This window comes from Balaenoptera acutorostrata, chromosome 11 (genome assembly GCF_949987535.1).
Source record: "Balaenoptera acutorostrata chromosome 11, mBalAcu1.1, whole genome shotgun sequence".
NCBI lineage: Eukaryota > Metazoa > Chordata > Mammalia > Artiodactyla > Balaenopteridae > Balaenoptera > Balaenoptera acutorostrata.
Window position 1 is genome coordinate 16,679,274 of NC_080074.1, and position 18,853 is coordinate 16,698,126.

Here is an 18,853-nt window from a genome sequence, read left to right on the forward strand (position 1 = left end):
AAGGAGTCTGGAATCCAGCATTGTAGCCTGCTCCTGCCCTTGTTGGTGCCACTGTTTAATCCCGAAAAAGCATTTACAGTTACAAATACCACACGCTGGTGGTTTGCCCATCTCTGCATTGTGTAATAGCAGAGCCTATTTTTTTCTTGATGGAAATTCCTTCCAGAAATGGCTGATGCAGAGCCTGTGGTGGCCTCAGGGTACCCCTAGGCAGAGATAAAAAGTGAAGTCAGCAGGCAAAACCCTTTCTGGCTCAGCAGCTCCACTAAAAGTGCCTTGCTATGCTTTAGAAACCCCATCCTGCTAATTTTGGGCAGGGTCTTTTTCCACTGAAGTCACTTGATCAGGTGCCCTGGTTGGGTGCCCCAGAAGTCAGGGACAGTGAGGTTGTATCTTAAGAGAGCACTAAGGGTCTAGCTTGTCATTAGGAGATGAAGGGGCATTTTTGGTGGTTTGGTGTCTACGCATCTCCATTGGCCTCTAATTCTGCCAGACTCACCCAAAAGTCAGCTGTAAAAGTATAAACTCTGGGCAGGGAGCCTTGTTCAGGAGCTTCCTACCAAGCTTCGCATTTCCCAGCCTGTTCCTACATCTGTTGGTTGTGGACCTCTTACCTCACTTCCTCTTATTACCCTTGGACTTCTTGGAGCTAGTGGGGACAGGATAGCCTAGTAGCTAGGAGCACAGGCTCTGGAGCTCAGCTGTCTGGATGTGTGACTCGGGGCAAGTTACCTAACTTATTTCCCCAGTTCCTCACCTGTAAAATGGGGGTGATAATAGTACCTGCCTCACAGAGTATTTGTGAGGATGAAAGTGCTTAGCATAGTATAAGCAGGCACCTGATAAAGCTTTGTTGAACATATATATTCATGTCTACATGGCAGACTCTAATGTATGCAAAGAAAAAAAAATCCTAGAAGAAAACACATTAAAAAAACCATTATCTCCACTTCCACATCTGGCTGAGGTGAATACAGGGACTGGATTTGCCCATCTGCCTGAAACAACTAAATACTAACATATAATAAGTGTTTATTAAATGTCTGCTGATATTATTGTTTTCATGCCTTAACTCACTTATTCGTCACAAGTGTGTGAAGCATTTTATTTTTATTTATTTATTAAAATTTTTTTCCTATTTATTTATTTATTTATTTGGCTGTGTTGGGTCTTCGTTGCTGCACGCGGGCTTTCTCTAGTTGCGGCGAGCGGGGCTACTCTTCGTTGCAGTGCATGGGCTTCTCATCGCGGTGGCTTCTCTTGTTGTGGAGCACGGGCTCTAGGCACGCAGGCTTCAGTAGTTGCAGCACGCAGGCTCAGTAGTTGTGGCGCATGGGCTTAGTTGCTCCATGGTATGTGGGATCTTCCCGGACCAGGGCTCGAACCCGTGTCCTCTGCATTGGCAGGCAGATTCTTAATCACTGTGCCACCAGGGAAGCCCATGTGAAGCATTTTAAATTATTAGTCTCATTTTACTGCCAAGGAAATTGAGGCTCAGAGAATTTCCATGACTTGACCAAGGTCCATTAGCTAGTCAGTCAGGGTCAGAATCAAGACCTGAACATTCTAGAGGCTGTGTTCCGGACCACTGTGCTATCATGTCTGAGCGTGTAGCCAAGTGTTCAGCAATATTTGTTGAATGAATGACCCCAGCAACCTGGAATGAGACACTCTGCATCCTCCCCCTCCTCTCCTGTATCCTCAGCCTCTTCTTCCCTGACTCTACCCAGTCAAGTCTTGAACACATTCCTCTCTCTCCTATTCAGGAAAAACAAAGAAAAGAAAAGAAAAGAAAACCTCCAGTGCCCATTCCACCTCTTGCCTCTGCCCACAGGCAAAGTTCTTGAAGGAGTCACCAGTTTTTGTCTCTTTATCGTCCCTCGGTCCTGCTATCTGAATTCCCCTCTGTGCTGTCACATGGTTCTGTGGAAGTCACCAGTGGGTTCCAAGTCCAAGATCTTCTCATCCTCATCCTCATCTCATAGCTGTGTTCACTACAAGTGCCCACTCCCTCCCCTGGTGGCCACGTTACTTCATGCTTCTGGTTTTCTTCTCACTTCCTTGGCCACTCCCTCTGGGGATGTGTGCCTGCTTCTCTTCCTTGACCAGACCTAAGGGCTTGGTCATGGACAGTCCTCTCTCCTTGCTCTGTCTTCTCTTCCTGGGTGATGCCACCTGTTCCTGGGCCCAGCATGCCACCTCCATAAGCTGAGGACACCAAGGTTTTCTCTCAAGCCCAGACCTCTCTCCTGAGTTCTGGAGCAGCTCTGGTTAAGTACATACTTGGCATTTAAAGACCTCACAGCAGACTGTCTTTGGAACACACTTCCTATTTGGGGGAAGAGGCACAGATATTCTCTTTTCCAGTTCTCAGCCAATTACAAACTCTCAGCCTACAGCGTTGAACTCTCAGCTCAGCCTCTGAGGTGCAGAGATAATCAGAGGTCATTTACAGTGATACTGAAGAAATCGAGTGTCTAGGGTTCAGATGGAAAGTATCCAGGGGTGGCGATGCCCCTGGCAGCATCCACAACATTGCTGTTTTCACTTGAACTTTGCTTCTCTCTTGTTTGAATGTTTTTGGTGATGGGGTCTCTAGCCTTTCTTTTGTATCAGTGAGCCACCAGCTATCCTTCCAACCCAGGGCTGTTTTGTGGTGATTGCAGCCAAGACCATGAAATGTACAAGCTTGCTAAATTCATTGTGCCTCAAACGAGCCCATTAGCTACTCCTCTGAAACCCTCTCCTCCTCCAGTGAACTGTATCAGAGTAAATGGCTTCTCCATCTATCTGGTTTCTCAGGTCAGAAACACGAGTCTTACACCTCCCTCTCCCTCACTGTCTGCCTCCAGTCACCAGATCTCACTCATACATCTTTCTAAACATTTCTCGAGAACGTTTCCTGCTCTCCACTGCCATGACTATGGTCCAAACCACTGTCCTTTCTTGCCCAGACTCTTGTGAGTGCCTCCTGCCTGATGTCCTTGCTTTCCACAGTCCATCCTTCCCCCCGGAAGCCAGAGTGACATTTTAACAAGACAAATCTAATTTTATAACTCCTTTGCTTAAAACCTACAGTGTCTGTGTTGCTCTGAGGGTAAAGTCCAAAATTACACTGGAGTCCCTAATTCACACTAGAAACACATGAACCTTTCAGTTTCCTGCCAATGCAAAACTACTTATCACCTCAGCAACTTGGCACAATCTGGTCCCTCTGTCTAGAATACTTTTCCCACTACCAACCTTCACCAGGCCAACACTTGGTCATCTTTTTGACCCCAGCTCAAATGCTGCATCTTCATGGAAGTTTTCCTTGATTCTCCAGGCTAAGTCAGATCCTTCTGATATATGGTCTTCTGGCATTCTGGCTTTCCCTGTCTCAGCTCTTGTCATAATTGTTATTAATTATTGCTCTAGTTCCTTGATTTTCCAATATTTATATTTCTAAACACTTTAATGTCTCTGAAATCAGGATGCATCTTACAACTGAACGTGCCTCAGAAGTATCATTGGTAGTGTTTTTCTTTTTTAGTTGTATATAAAATAATGGTGCAACTTACAAGTAGTGCCATCTTAGAGCTGATGAACTATGGTAATTATACATTCATTGGTTTGCCTGATGTATCTCCTAGACTGCAAGTCATGTCTGTCTTGATGAGCACTGTATCCCCAACACTACTATAGTACCTGGCACATAGTAGGCACTGGATAAAGATTTATTGAATACACACACACATGTATATATTACAGAGACTAATATTTGCAAGGAAAATAATTCCAGAAGAAAATAAACAAAACCCCTCATCATCTCGACTTCTGCTTCTGGGCCAAGGTAGAGTAACAGTATCGGATTTACCCACCCATCTAAGACAACTAAAAAACTGAACCAAATGTGTGAAACAGTGATTTTCAAGACATTGGATATCAGACAACAAAGGACAGTGAGCCCTGAGAGAAGGGAAACAAATGAAGTGAGTCCTGGACCTACCCTAATTTGCAGCCTGAAGAGAGTTTCCAAGCTGTGGTGTAGGGAGAGGGAACCCAGGTGGATCTTGGCAGTCTCCCCGAGTTGAGGAGACAGAGGTCTCCTTCTGAGGAGTCCGCAGTGGCTAGCATTTACAGGACAGAGTACTGGGGAGGAGAGAGAACTTCGGAATTCTGCAGATAGTCCTCCTCAAGTCTTCAGGTGAACAGCCTTCAGCTCATGTGTTTGAGGAAATACCCAAAGTTGGGGAAAGAACTCCTCAAATGGATGGGAGCTCGCTCAGGGCGGGGAATAGTCTCTGTTCCCACCAGTCAAAGTGAAAACCTCATAATTCACAGGGCATTGGGTAGAGTACTCAGTAGAGTTTTGCCTCAGTAGTAGGAGAAACTAGCCCTAGATTAAACATTAAACTGTCCTTGAGTCCTGCCTAACAAAATTTAAAACCAAGACTCGAAAATACCATACTGTTTCTGGGTAACTTAACTATGTTCAAGAACAAAGTTCAAGAGTATTTATAAGACTACAAAAACATCCAGCACCCAAAAAGGTAAAATCCACAATGTCTGGCATTTTATAAAACACTAGGAGGTATCTGAAAAAGCAGGAATATATCACCATAACGAGAAGAAAAATCAATCAATTGAAAGTGACCTAGAAATGCCACAGATAGTAGAAGTTTTAGACAAGGATATTAAAGTAATTATTATAATTGTATTCTATGTTTTTTAAGAAGCTAGAGGAAAGATTGAACATATTAAGTAGAGATATGGAAATTATAAAGAAAAAGACTGACATTGAACTTCTAGAGATGAGAATGACAACGTCCAAAAGGGAGCTAATAGCAGATTAAATTTTGAGAAGAAAGATGAATGAACTTGAAGATATAACAATGAAAACTATTCCAAAAAACACAGAAAAAAAGACTGAAAAAAATAAATAGAGCTTCAGTGAGCTGTGGTAAAACTACAAGTGACCTGATATAAATGTAACTGGAATCTCTGAAAGAGGAGGGAACAGAAAAGCTGAAAGAATTTATCATCAGCCAACTTGCACTATAAAAAATATTAAGGGAAGTCCTTCAGGAAGAAGGAAAACGATACCAGGTTGAAATTTGGATCTACACAAAGAATGAAGAGCCCCAGAAATGTTAATTACATGGATAGATATTATTTAAATCCCTCTAAAATATAATTGACTGTTTAAAAAGGAATAACAATGTATTGTGGGATTTATAACATGTAGAAGCAAAATGTATACCAAAAGGAGGAGGGTGAAATAAAAGGATATTGTTGTAAAGTTCTTACATAATATGTGAAGTGGCGTTGTATCACTTGGCGGGAGACTGTGATAAATTAATGATGATTATTATAAACCCTAGAGCATTCACTAAATTAAAAAACAAAGAGTTAAATTATAGCTAATAAGCTAACAGAGGAGACAAAATGTGAAGGGATAGAAAGGAGGGATTCCAAAAGGGTAGGAGAACACTTTGGGGCGGGGGTGATGAATATGATCATTATATTATCGTGGTGATGGTTTCATGGGTATATACATATATATCAAAACTTACTATACTGCACATTTTAAACATATGCCCTTTGTTATACTCAATAAAGCTGTTAAAAAGGATATCTCTTGGGGCTTCCCTGGTGGCACAGTGGTTAAGAATACACCTGCCAATGCAGGGGACATGGGTTCAAGCCCTGGTCTGGGAAGATCCCACATGCTGCAGAGCAACTAAGCCCGTGTGCCACAACTACTGAGCCGGCGCTCTAGAGCCCGCAAGCCACAACTACTGAGCCCACGTGCTACAACTACTGAAGTCCATGTGCCTAGAGCCCGTGCTCCGCAATAAGAGAAGCCACCACAATGAGAAGCCTGCGCACTGCAACAAAGAGTAGCCCCTGCTCGCCGCAACTAGAGGAAGCCCGTGCGCAGCAACGAAGACCCAACCAGCCAAAAATAAATAAATTAAATAAATAAATTAAAAAAAAAAGGATATCTCTTGATGGTAAGGTTATGAATCTCTTTTATTTTCCTCATTATCCTTTTCTAAGTTTTCCAGAATGAAGATGGGAAAGAGAAAGCCAATGAATCTGTTTTTGTAAAGCTTCTGTATCTTTCTTCTCCTTTTGAAAATTCACGAAATTCTCTTGTTTTCCATACTTTTTCCTTTACCTTCTCTGTAATCCATCCAGCCGAGGATCACCAGTGTCATTCCCTTAAAAGGTATCTCTCTCTCCAGCTTCCCATCATCTATAATTTAATGAGGTCCCGAATCCTCCACTGGGCATTTAACACCAGCAGTTAACCTAGCATCTTTCTAGATGGGGTCTGGTTAGCCTATTCCAGTGGGCACATTTTGGTAGTTAGGGGCTTGCCTGGGATTTGGGTTTCCATCCTCCAGGGCAGCATTTTTCATCCACTGCAAACCCTGTGGAGGGAAGGAAAACCCAGAGGCTGGGAGCCACTTCCCCACCCCCAATGCATCAGCTCCCAGCAGAGCCCAGTGCCTCAGCAATGGTGGGTGAGTCAGGAAGAGGGGGACTGGCTGCCCTCCTCCCCCCATGTCTCATGTGTCCCAGAAAAGAGAAAATCTTGAAATGATGTGAGCTACACAGACCGCTGTATCTCTCAGAATATGTCAGAGCTGAGGGGTGAATATTTTTCCCAGCTATACATTCTGAAAAATAATCTGTATATCCCAACATCAATGGTTTCTGTCTCCTTCCTCCCTTCCTCCCTTCCATCCTCCCTTCCATCCTTCCTTCCCTCCTTCCTTTGACGGTCTCTTTCCCACTCCTCCTTTTCCTTCTCCATCCACTTCCATCAACGCACCCTTCTCTCCTTACACGAGACTCTTGTTTTCTTTATCATCACTATTTCTTGGTTTGTAGTTTCCAAGTACCTGGTCTTAAAAAGTGCCCGGCTGACTCGAGGGCTCCCTTGCGAGGCTGTTTCCAACAGGTGTGTCCCATTAAGCCCAGGGCGCCCCCAGCCCAGCCCCCGCCCCCAGCTCTCATTTCCGCCCTGCCCACCTGCCCTGCCCGCTCCTTTTCTCTCTCTATCAGCCTCAGCTCTGGCTGAGCACAGGGAGGGCTGCCTTTAGCAGGTGTGCCCCAGGTGAACCACCTGGCTGCCAAAAACAACGCTCCTGGTGCCAGGCAAGAGCGCTCCGCGTGGCAGAATGTTTATGGAACTTTTCCACAGAAAAATCTGGCACCTGACAGTTTTAAACCACGGGGAGGGATCCCGAAAAACAACTTTTTTTTTGCGCTTTCTCCAAGAACTTTCTCAAAAGCAAAGGCAAATTACATTTTTAATGGAGAAAAAAAGAAAGCCACATGGAACCAACAACAACACAGGGTAATGACAGAGGATGAGAGAAATGCTGTCAGTGATGTGAAAGCAGGCTGTTGTTTTTTTTTTCCTTAGCACTTTTCACTTTGGAGGCAAAAGAGCCATGGCTCTGCTACATTCCTGTGGATGGTCCTGTTTTTTTTGCCAGGATGGATCTGGTCGGGGCAAACTCTTTTGGTTCTGAGTAAGGGTGGAAAGCATAATAAGTGTTTGTTGGAAAGATCATAAATTCCTTGACCTTCTCCAGGCTCTGGGGCTCTGGGGAGATGAGATTCTGAAGCTCCCGGTTCAGTTCTGTGCCATCTGGCTCTGGTCTAATGAAGGTTCAGTGACCCCTGGCTTCTGGGTAATAAAGCTCTGTGTTTATACTTCTCCCCTCTACGAGAGCTTGAACTACCTGCTGACCTGCCAGGTCACTCACCTTAAATGTTAGCGGTGGGGAATTAGGGGCAGGAAAGCAAGCAGGCAGAGACAATTCTAGAGAACATGCACAGAGGGGCTTTGTATTGGTTCCCCACGGCTGCTGTAACAAATGACTGCAAACATAGTGCCTGAAAACAACACCAATCTATTCTCTCACGGTGCTGGAAGTCAGAGTGTAAAATTGGTTTCACTGGGCTGAAATCAAGGTATCAGCAGGGCTGTGTTCCTTCTGGAGGCTCTGGAGGAGCCTCTGTTTCCTTGCCTTTTCCAGCGTCTAGAGGCTCATGGGCCCGTCATCTGTCTTCAGCCAACAGTGTAGCATCTTTGAATCTACATGGCGTCACTCTGACACCCTGCTTCATCACAGCATCTCTAACTCTATTAAGGACCCCTGTAATGACATTGGACTCACTGAGATGACACAGAATAATCTCCCCATCCCATCTCAAGGTCTTGAACCTAATTACCTCTGCAAAATCCTTTTTGCCACGTCGGGTAACATGTTCACAGGCTTCAGGGATTAGGGTGTGGGTATCTTTGGGGGACCATTATTCTGTCTGCCACAGGCCTCTTGGAAAGGCAGTTGCCTTAAGTCATGTGGTGAGACTCAGAGGACAGAGGGGACTTGCTTTAAGTCAGACAGCCTGTCATTGACCGAGATGGGACTCGAATCCTAGTTTAGGACCCCTGTCTTTCCACGGCATTTGGATTTGAGAGTAACCTTTTGAGGATGGGTGGGAATCCTTGCAAAGCAAATCTTAGCCTTCATAGAGAGGAAGCAATGAGACGGCCCAGATGGCGTTGGAAGCGTTCGTTAAAAAATTATAATTGGGCTTCACTTTGTGCAGAGATTATGGTAAGTGATTAAAGGCCTTACTTCACAAAATCATTCACAAAACACTATGCAGTAGGGATAATTATAAGCTCCATGTTACAACTAAGAAGACCAAGGCTAAGGGAGACTAAATAATTTTCTCAAGAAAGCAGTGAAGCCAGGATGCAATATCAGGTCTGTCTGACTTCAGAACCCAGGTTCTTGGACTTCCCTGGTGGCACAGTGGTTGAGAATCTGCCTGCCAATGCAGAGGACAGAGGTTCGAGCCCTGGTCTGGGAAGATCCCACATGCTGCAGAGCACATAAGCCCTTGCGCCACAACTACTGAGCCTGCGCTCTAGAGCCCATGAGCCACAACTACTGAGCCCATGTGCCACAACTACTGAAGCCCGCACTCTTAGAGCCCAAGCTCTGCAACAAGAGAAGCCACCGCGATGAGGAGCCCGCGCACCGCAATGAAGAGTAGCCCCCGCTCGCCGCAACTAGAGAAAGCCTGCCCAAAGCAACGAAGACCCAAGACAGCCATAAATAAATAAAGAACTAACTAACTAACTAACTTACTAAATAAATAAAATAATCCCTGGTTTTCCTACTTAGGTGTCTCTCATATATGGACCCGTAAAATTCTGTCTTTATGGCTCTCATTGCATTAATTAAACTTTATTAAAATTACCTTTAAAAAAAAACCACACCCAGGTTCTCAATGACTGTGGTACAGAGGGAGGACTCATGAAACACTCTGCTGCCAGGAGAAAATTTTGCTGTTCCTCCTAATTTACCTGCAAGGCTGAGTTAATTCAGTACCACTCAGAGGATAGAACAGAAATTTATGGAGAAAGTCGAGGTACAGAGAGGTGAATAATTTGTCAAAAGTCACACAGCCAGGCAGAGGCAGGGCCAAGAATAGATGCCTGAAGCCTCTGTGGGGACCTCTGTGTCAAAGGTTATTCATGGTATGAAAGGGACACTAGGAGAACTGGCTCCTCCCTCCCTCAGCTTTTTCTGCAGGATAGAGAAGGAGGCACAGAGTGGCATCACCTGGATGAAGATGGTAGGATAAAGTCCGTCACTGTTGCCATGGCCAGCAAAGCCCTCCATGTTGGCCTGGCTTCTACCTGCCAAGCACGTGTCCTGTCTCTCTCCCCTGGCTCTCCATACCCCACCACACTGGCCTTCTTTCAGTTATGCCAATGCTCCAAAATTCTTGCTAATTTAGGGCCTTTGCACTCGTTACCCCTCTGCCTAGGGCACACTGCCCCGGTTCTTAACATGGCTGACAACCTCTTCTCATTCCAACCAGTCATCTCAAATATCACCTCCTCAGGAAGCCCTCCCTGATCACCCAATCAAAATTATCACAACACTTCCCAACCTTGACCATCACTCTCTGTCATGGAACATTGTCATTTTTCACTTCACTGCATTTACTACTATTTGATTTTTTTTAAATTTATTTTTATTTATTTGGCTGCATTGGGTCTTCGTTGCTGTGCACGGGCTTTCTCTAGTTGCGGCGAGCGGGGGGCTATTCTTTCTTGTGGTGTGTGGGCTTCTCAGTGTGGTGGCTTCTCTTGTTGCAGAGCACAGGCTCTAGGCATGCGGGCTTCAGTAGTTGTGGTACGCGGGCTCAGTAGTTGTGGCTCGTGGGCTCTAGAGCGCAGGCTCAGTAGTTGTGGCACATGGGCTTAGTTGCTCTGCGGCATGTGGGATCTTCCCGGACCAGGGATTGAATCTGTGTCCCCTGCACTGGCAGGTGGATTCTTTTTTTTTTTTTTTTTAACATAAAGGCTTTTTTTTTTTTAAGTTTCCATGTGTTTGGAAACTGTGCTCAATTAGGTTTTGGTGTTCTTTTTTTTTTTTTTTAGAAACGTACTTTATTTATTTATTTATTTATGGCTGTGTTGGGTCTCCGTTTCTGCGCGAGGGCCCTCCCCAGCCGCGGCAAGCGGCGGCCACTCTTCATCGCGGTGCGCGGGCCTCTCACTACCGTGACCTCTCTTGTTGCGGAGCACAGGCTCCAGACGCGCAGGCTCAGCAGCCGTGGCCCACGGGCCCAGACGCTCCGCGGCATGTGGGATCCTCCCAGACCATGGCCCGAACCTGTGTCCCCTGCATCGGCAGGCAGACTCTCAACCACTGCACCACCAGGGAAGCCCTGGCAGGTGGATTCTTAACCACTGGGTCACTGGGGAAGTCCCTACTACTGTTTGCTTTTCCTACTTACTTTTTTTTTTTATTTAACATCTTTATTGGAGTATAATTGCTTTACATTTTTGTGTTAGTTTCTGCTGTATAACAAAGTGAATCAGCTATATGTATACGTATATCCCCATATCCCCTCCCTCTTGCATCTCCCACCCACCCTCCCTAACCCACCCCTCTAGGTGGTCACAAAGCACCGAGCTGATCTCCCTGTGCTATGTGGCTGCTTCCCACTAGCTATCTATTTTACATTTGGTAGTGTATACATGTCCATGCCACTCTCTCACTTCGTCCAAGCTTACCCTTCCCCCTCCCCGTGTCCTCAAGTCCACTATTACTGGTCTCTACCCTGTCCCCACCCCCCATCCCTCCCACCCACCCACCCCCTGCCGTAAGCTTCATTAAGTGCAGGAGGGTTGGTTTGATCATTTACAGCTGTGTCTCCTAATGCCTGGTAGATGGTATGCCCTGAATAAATGTTTGCTGAATGACAAATAAAAGTCAACGAGGTGAATATAGGTGGTGGGGAGACATACTAGAACTCTAGGCAGAGGGAAGAGCTTTTGCGAAGGTCGAGGGCTTTGAGAGAACAAGGGGCAGTGAGTGGTCAGCCATCTGGTGTGGCTGGACCATCAACGTTGAGATGGTGAGTGGAGGAGACGGCGTGTCGAGTTGGGTGGGGCAGGCTGACGCAGGGTCTTGTCTGCCAACCCAAAGAGCTCAGAGCTTATCCTGACAGAGACGGAAAACCACGAAGGAGTTTAGGCAGGGATGTGTCATTGTCAGATTCTCATGTTTTACTGACCACTTTGGCTGAGTAGGAAGCATGGATTAGATCAGGGAAAGGCTGGAGCAGGGATAACAGGTAGGAGTGGAGTTGCATGGTCCAGATGAGGCGGTGAGAACCTGAATAACATCTGGGGATGTTGCCCGTGGCTTTTGGATGCTTCCTGTAATTTACACATGTTACACGTACATGTTTGGTTCTCTAGCCCCACTTGCTCTTTGTAGCGGATGCTGCTGTGCTCTGTTCCTGGTCCCGGTCCCTCCCGGTAGGGACAGGTGCCCACAGCTCTTGGCCTGCCTTGGAGTTAACACGTGGGGAGCAGCCTCAGCCAGCAGTCAGTGTTGGAGGACAAACACCCCAGCCTCCTGGTACCCCAGGGGAACAGCTAGGAGGCCTCTTCTGCACCATCTCCCGATGTCCCCAGTGGGACTGAGCCCCGGGGGTAACCTGCTCACGAAAGAACCCTCCCTCTACTGGCTTCCTCCTTTCCCTGGCTCTCTTCCTCATTCTCGTCTTAGTGTTTCTGGGGTTGACTACCAACTAGATCACTCACATGCAAATCCTTGTCTCAGGGAGTGCTTCTGGGGGTTCCATCCTGAGACACTGTTCCTCACACCTCACACCCTCCTCTGCATTTTCTGTCTCTGGATTGTTCTTCCCCCAGGTTTCCAGAAGGCTCACTCCTTTATCTCCCCAGATCTCTCCTGAGATATCACCTTCATTAGCAGTCAGGATGGGTTAGTTATGCTGAGGTCACAAGCTGCTTATCTCAGTGACTTAACCAAGGAAGACTTATCTGTCCCCATGCCACATGCCTCCTGGGGTTTAGCAGGGGTGTTTTGCTCATCAGAGGCCCCCAGGACCCAGGCTGATGGAGGCTCCACGGCCACATGGATTCCACAATCACCACAGCCTGGTATGGACCATGGGGAAGTGATCCTCGCCACTTCTGCTCACACAACAGAGGTCAGAGCAAATAAATGGCTGCACCTAACGGGGGGGCAGAGCAGAGCAGTCTTCAGGTCCAAGAGGCAGAGAGCTGGAAATATTTGGTCAACAGCCCCAGAGACTCCTACATCTTGGGGCAGTTGGCTGTGAACTGGAGCCCCATAGGCACAGGTCATGTTCTGTGTCTTCAACTGGCTACCTGCGTATGTGCACTTGGAGAAAGTCTGTTGAGCTGAACGCATATGATTTGTTCACTTTTCCTTACATGTATGATATTTCAATAAAAAGTTCAAAAATTGTACTCCTGTACTTGCTGCCTTCTTTCCTCCTTCTTCTCCATAGCACTTATCACCATAAAACCAACTACGTATTGTTCTGCTTTATTTGTCTCAACCATCGGAATGTAAGCTTCATAAAGAGGGAGAGCATTTTCAATTTTTTTTTTTTTTTGGTCCAGGCTTCATTGCTGTTTGATCAGGTTCTGGTATACAGCAGGCATTCATGCATGTATATTAAATAAAAGAATATTTGGAACCAGATGTAATATTCAAAATATGTCATAAGTAGAAAGTAAAGGCCTGATCCACTTGGGGTGGATATTTGCTATAAACAACCAGTACAGTCTTATTGGGCATTCTGGCTGAATATTAGCCCTGACTGGGACACTAAATGCAGCATTTGAGAATCTTATACTCTCCCTTTTGCAGTGAATTAGGCATGTTCTGGGAACAGGCATCGCCAGGGCTAATTCTCTGTAATTAGCCTAAGGAAGGGGAACTCACACCTCCTGAGTATTTCACCTAGTGCCAGTCCTGGGCTGGGCCTATTATTTAACTTTATGGTCTATGTTGTTTTATTTCAAAATAATCCCAAATTGCATACCCCAACATTCTTTTTCCTCCTGGCCTCCCCTTTCCTCTCTCTGCGCCCACTTTAGCAGTGCACCTGGCAGGTAAAAAGGTGCTCCTGGGACCTCAGTGGTTGATGAAAACCAGGTTAGGAAAAATGGGCTGTTATGTGGGTCTGGCTGGGACCAGCACCTCCGGCAAAACCAGAAAAGACAACACCAAAAGGGCCAAGTGGGCCTCCTTTTCTGTCTGTATTCACACCTCATCTTTCCCTGTCACATGTGACACCTAGAAGATTTTATACTGAAGCTGCCTGGCTGGCCCAGGGGTTCATACATAATGGCCTAGAGCGCTTATTCTTTCAACTCATTAATATTATTGTTTTATTGAAGTAGTGACTTGAGAATGCTAAGTCTGTTCTTTATGAACACTGGCTTGCTTCAAGACCAGGCCTCTGGGTCTGGCTTGGAAAAGAACTTGAGCGTGAACTTCACAGACTACACACTCAGTTCCTCCTGGATTTGCTCACTGGACTCCCTAGTGTATCGGGGAGTCAGTCCAAGAACTTGATAGGGTTTGGGTTCTGTTAGGCTTTTAAAAATTATTGTTGAATTCCCTGGCAGTCCAGTGGTTAGGACTTGGTGCTTTCACTGCCATGGCCTGGGTTCAACCCCTGGTTGGGGAACTAAGATCCTGCTAAGCAGTGTGGCCAGAAAAAAAAAAAAAAAGAAATCGCTGGTGGTGATGTGATGGCCCCAGGAAAGAATAGAGGCTTTGGAATCAAGAGCTATAGCAACTCTTATCTGGGAAGATGATTTCATTTCTGTGTTCCTGCCCCACCATCACAGGGCATCAGAGCTAAAAATGAAATTATTTAGTCAATCGAATCAACAAATGGCAACTTCCATTCGTCCAGGCACCAGACCTGGAACTGGGGTGCAGCAGTGCACAGAGATGACGTATTTCTCCTGTCATTCCTTCAATGATTATTTACTGAGTGTACACTGAGGACCAGACCCCGGGTTGGGTGCAGGGAAAGCAGTGATTGATAAGACACAGTCTCTGCCTTATAACCTAGTGGATAAGAACATGAACGGGGGAGTTCAAATCCCAGATCTGCCCTCTCCATAGCTGGGTGACCTTGGGCAAGTTGATCCAACTCAGTGTTTTAGTTTCCATGTCTGTAAAGTAGGGATAATAGTAGGACCTACCTTATAGGGTTGTTGTTATTAAAATGACCTAAATGTTAGGTCTTTGGAATAGTATCTAGCAAGTGTTCAGTAAATGTTAGCTATTATTATTAGTAATAATTCTATTGTTTATCTAATCAGGGAGACAAATAGGCCAAATCTTACAACATGATACAATCTGTAATGAATGAAGGGTTAAGGAAACATAGAGAACAATAAATTCTGATGGATTGAGAAAAAGTTTCATATGAAAGGGGAATTTCAGAGGCGGAAGTTGGGTTAGGAGGGAGTGGGGTGGAACCCTCAGCAAGGGGAACAAAGTGAGCAAAGACACAGATGTTTGGGAACTCATGATGTGCTTAAGGAGATCAAGAGTATTTGAGAAGGAATCATAGGAGGTGAGGTTGGACCAACTTTGTGGAAATAACCTGCACTCTGGAGCCAGGCAGACCTGAGTTCCAATCCTAATTCTGCTACTTTCTGCCTGGATGCCTTCTGTGAAGTGATTGAAACTTTTGGGGTCCCTGCAAAAGGGTAATACTTTTGCCTGTGTCGTATAACCCGTGAGAGAAAAATGGTGTCACCAAATTGTCCCAAAGAATCTCTGTCTATTCTTTCCTTCTTGAATTCTGTGGAACTACAGACCAGTTCAGAGTTCTCCTCAATGATTTCCAAATAGCACCCCCCAAATCAAGCCTGTGTTCACAGAGTCCTTGTAGCCACCCAGAGATGTTGGCCACATTCTCCTTTTCTCTCCGGCTCTTGTTGAGTTGTCTGCTTCTGTTTGCACTGCTGCATCTGTGCCACTGGAGACTCTTAAAGTCTTGAAGTCATGTCAATAAACATTTTCCTTAATGACTTTCAATGCAGCCCCCTTGTTTCCGGGTCTCAGGCATGAGTCAGAGAGAGTTTGGGGACAGGACCTCGTGCCCAAAATCAACCCTCCCCCCATAACACTGGCCTATCACTCTGGACCCTCTCTGCTGTGCTTTCACTCTCTTCCATTGTTCTTAAGCTGTGTGTGTCTGTGCACGCACACATTCACATGTACACACATCCTGAACCCATTTGCTGGCTTGGAAAAGCCCATAAATCCCTTCTCAGTGTCAAAGTCATAGATGCAGCTAATACTACTGTGGTTTGCTGCCTACACTCTAAATGAAAAATATGTTACATTTCAGTTCTAGGTTAGTGAAAATAAAGATGCATGTTTTTCTTCTCCAAATTTTTGGACTCCCTGAGTTCTATTTATAGGCACTTTGGGATATGTGGACCCCAGATGTCCCAGATATATATTATGCTGCATAATAAGCTACCTCAAAACTTAGTGGCTTAAAGCAATACTGTTTTATTCTGCTGCTGCACATGGTATGAACTAGAATCACTTTGTGGTGACATTTGTCTTATGACTAGTCTGATCTGGAGGCTCCGAGAGCTTAAGAAGAAGTTATGAGTCCTCTTCAAAGGCTAGACCAAGAATTGGCATGGCATCACTTTCACTGTACTCTACTGTCAAATAGTCACAGGCCTTCCCAGAGTCAGGGGAGGTGAAATAGATCCCACCTCTCAATGGGTGAAGTGTCAAAGGATTTATGGTTATCTTTCATCTGTCATACCAGGTGACAGTAAAATCTTTGCTTTTTAAAAATCTTTGCTTCTAAAGTGGTCTATTTCCTAGGGGGCTCCCCGGTCCCTCATGCAAATCAACTTCTGCCAGGCTAGCCCCATAGATCTGCTGAACAAGCCACACATGTCAACATGTTAGATTGAACAAGACTTAAATGCCTTTGTTGCAACTCCCTTACATTCCTAGGACTATGCAAAGATCAAATGTGATAATATATGTCAAGTGCCCAGTATAGTAAGTAACTCATGGTCAGATAACGTGAATTCCATTCCCATTCCCTTTCTGCTTTGACGAAACAATAGCAAACACTCTCAGAATTCAGAGCAGGAAGGGTTCATTTCATGTGGGATATCAGGAAAGCTGCCGCAGGGCTTAACAATAATCACTAATATTTATTTGGTGCCTTCTTTATGCCACATCCTGGGCTAAGTGCCTTACAGGCTCATCTCATTTAACTGAATCTTCTCTGAGTCGATGAAGCAAGTATTCTTGTTTCCTCATTTTTCAGATGAGGAAACTTAGATTCAGAGACATTAAATAACTTGTCCAAATCACACAGTAATCAGTGATCGAGATGAAATTTGAATCCAGGCACTGTAATTATAGAACCATGCTTTTAACCATCGTAATATATTAGTTTTCTATTGCTATGTCACAAATTATCCCAAAAGTTATCAGCTTAAAACAACAATGAATATTTATTATCTCACACATTTTCTGTAAGTAAGGAACTCAGGAGCTGTTTACCTTGGGTGCTGAAGTTCTCTCATGAGGTTAAAATCAAAGTGTCAGCTGGGGCTGTGGTTGTCTGAAGGCTTACTTGAAGCTGGAGGACCATGTTCTCAGATGGCTTGTGCACACGGCTGACAGGTCTGAGCTGGCTGTTGGCAGGAGACCTCAGCTCCTCACCATGTGGACCTCTCCAGAAGGTTGCTTATGTCCTCTCAACATGGTAGCTGACTTTCTACTGAATGAATGTTCAAAGAGAGATCAAGGTAGAAATTGCAGTTTAAAAAAAATGGCCTAGGGCTTCCCTGGTGGCACAGTGGTTGAGAATCCACCTGCCAATGCAGGGGACACGGGTTTGAGCCCTGGTCTGCGAAGATCCCACATGCCGCGGAGCAACTAGGCCCGTGAGCCACAACTACTGAGCCTGCGCGTCTGGAGCCTGTGCTCCGCAACAAGAGAGGCCGCAGTAGTGAGAGGCCCGTGCACCGCGATGAAGAGTGGCCCCCGCTTGTTGCAACTATAGAAAGCCCTCGCACAGAAACGAAGACCCAACACAGCCAAAAATAAATAAATAAATAAATAAATTAAAAAAAAATGGCCTAGACTCAAAAGTCACACACCATTTCCAAAAAAATTATTTTGGAAACATAGGTCAGTCCTATTCAGTGTGGACGGGAACTGCACAAAGGTGTGAATACCAGAATATGAAGGTCATTGGGGACCATCTTGGAGGCTGGCTACTACAATGTGCTCTTCAACACAGAGAAGGTATTCAATAAGATATTTCACATCTTTGGAATGGTATTGATGGAAGTGTTAGATTTTTGAGTTGGATCTAGAAGACTGGACAATATGTTAATAGAACTGATAGGAAGTATGAGTCAATCATTTCTCTTTGCTTCTTCACCCCTAATCATTACGTCATTGTTAACTGATATCGTCAATATTGTTGTCATCATTATCATCATCATCAGCATCATCGTCATCATTCTAGAGAGGTCCTCGACTACCTTCACAGGTACTTACAATCTATGATTTTAAAGATAGGGACAGATGTATATAGAGGCCACACGTGTATAAAGTTAAATCTATACTGTACAATGCAAAGCAGCGGTTATTTTGGTGGAGTGGGATGGGTGAATTGTGCGCTATAGCAAAGACCTACTCATTTGCCTTCTGGAAAGCCAGTCTCTATTGAGGCCTAGAAAAGGAGGGACTTGGTACCTTAGCTGAGGGCTCTGAGGGAAATATCTTAGCAAACCAAAGTGGGCTGGCCCCAAATGCCCTTGCTGTATGTTCCCTTGGCACTCTGAATCTGTAATTTCTCGTGTAACAGGATGTTACATCTGACTTTTGGTGTTTTGGCAAAGTACCCAAGGTTGAGACCATCTGTGTAGTACATACTAAGAGATTGTGAAATCAGTTTTTGTTTAAAAAAATTCTTAGCTCATCACCCACATGAGCTAAGACACATGGAAGACAAACAATGGGGTGGGAGTGGGGATCAAGGAAGAGAGACTGGAGAGTGAGTAGTCAGAGTGGGGAGAAGAAGGGGCATGCTTCTCTCTCCTTCCTTGGAACCAGATGCGGAGGACTTCTGAGAATCACTTGGAAAAGTCCCTGGCATTGAAGGGACTTAGTGACTGGTGCACAACTACGCCTGGAGGGTCTAGAGAGAGTCAGACTGGAATTGACTTGATGAGAAAGAGAAAGAAAGGGACTTCCCTGGTGGCGTAGTGGTTAGGAATCTGCCTGCCAATGCAGGGAACACGGGTTCGAGCCCTGGTCCGGGATGATCCCACATGCTGCGGAGCAGCTAAGCCTGTGTGCCACAACTACTGAGCCTGCGCTCTAGAGCCTGTGAGCCACAACTACTGAGCCCGCATGCCACAACTACTGAAGCCCACGTGCCTAGAGCC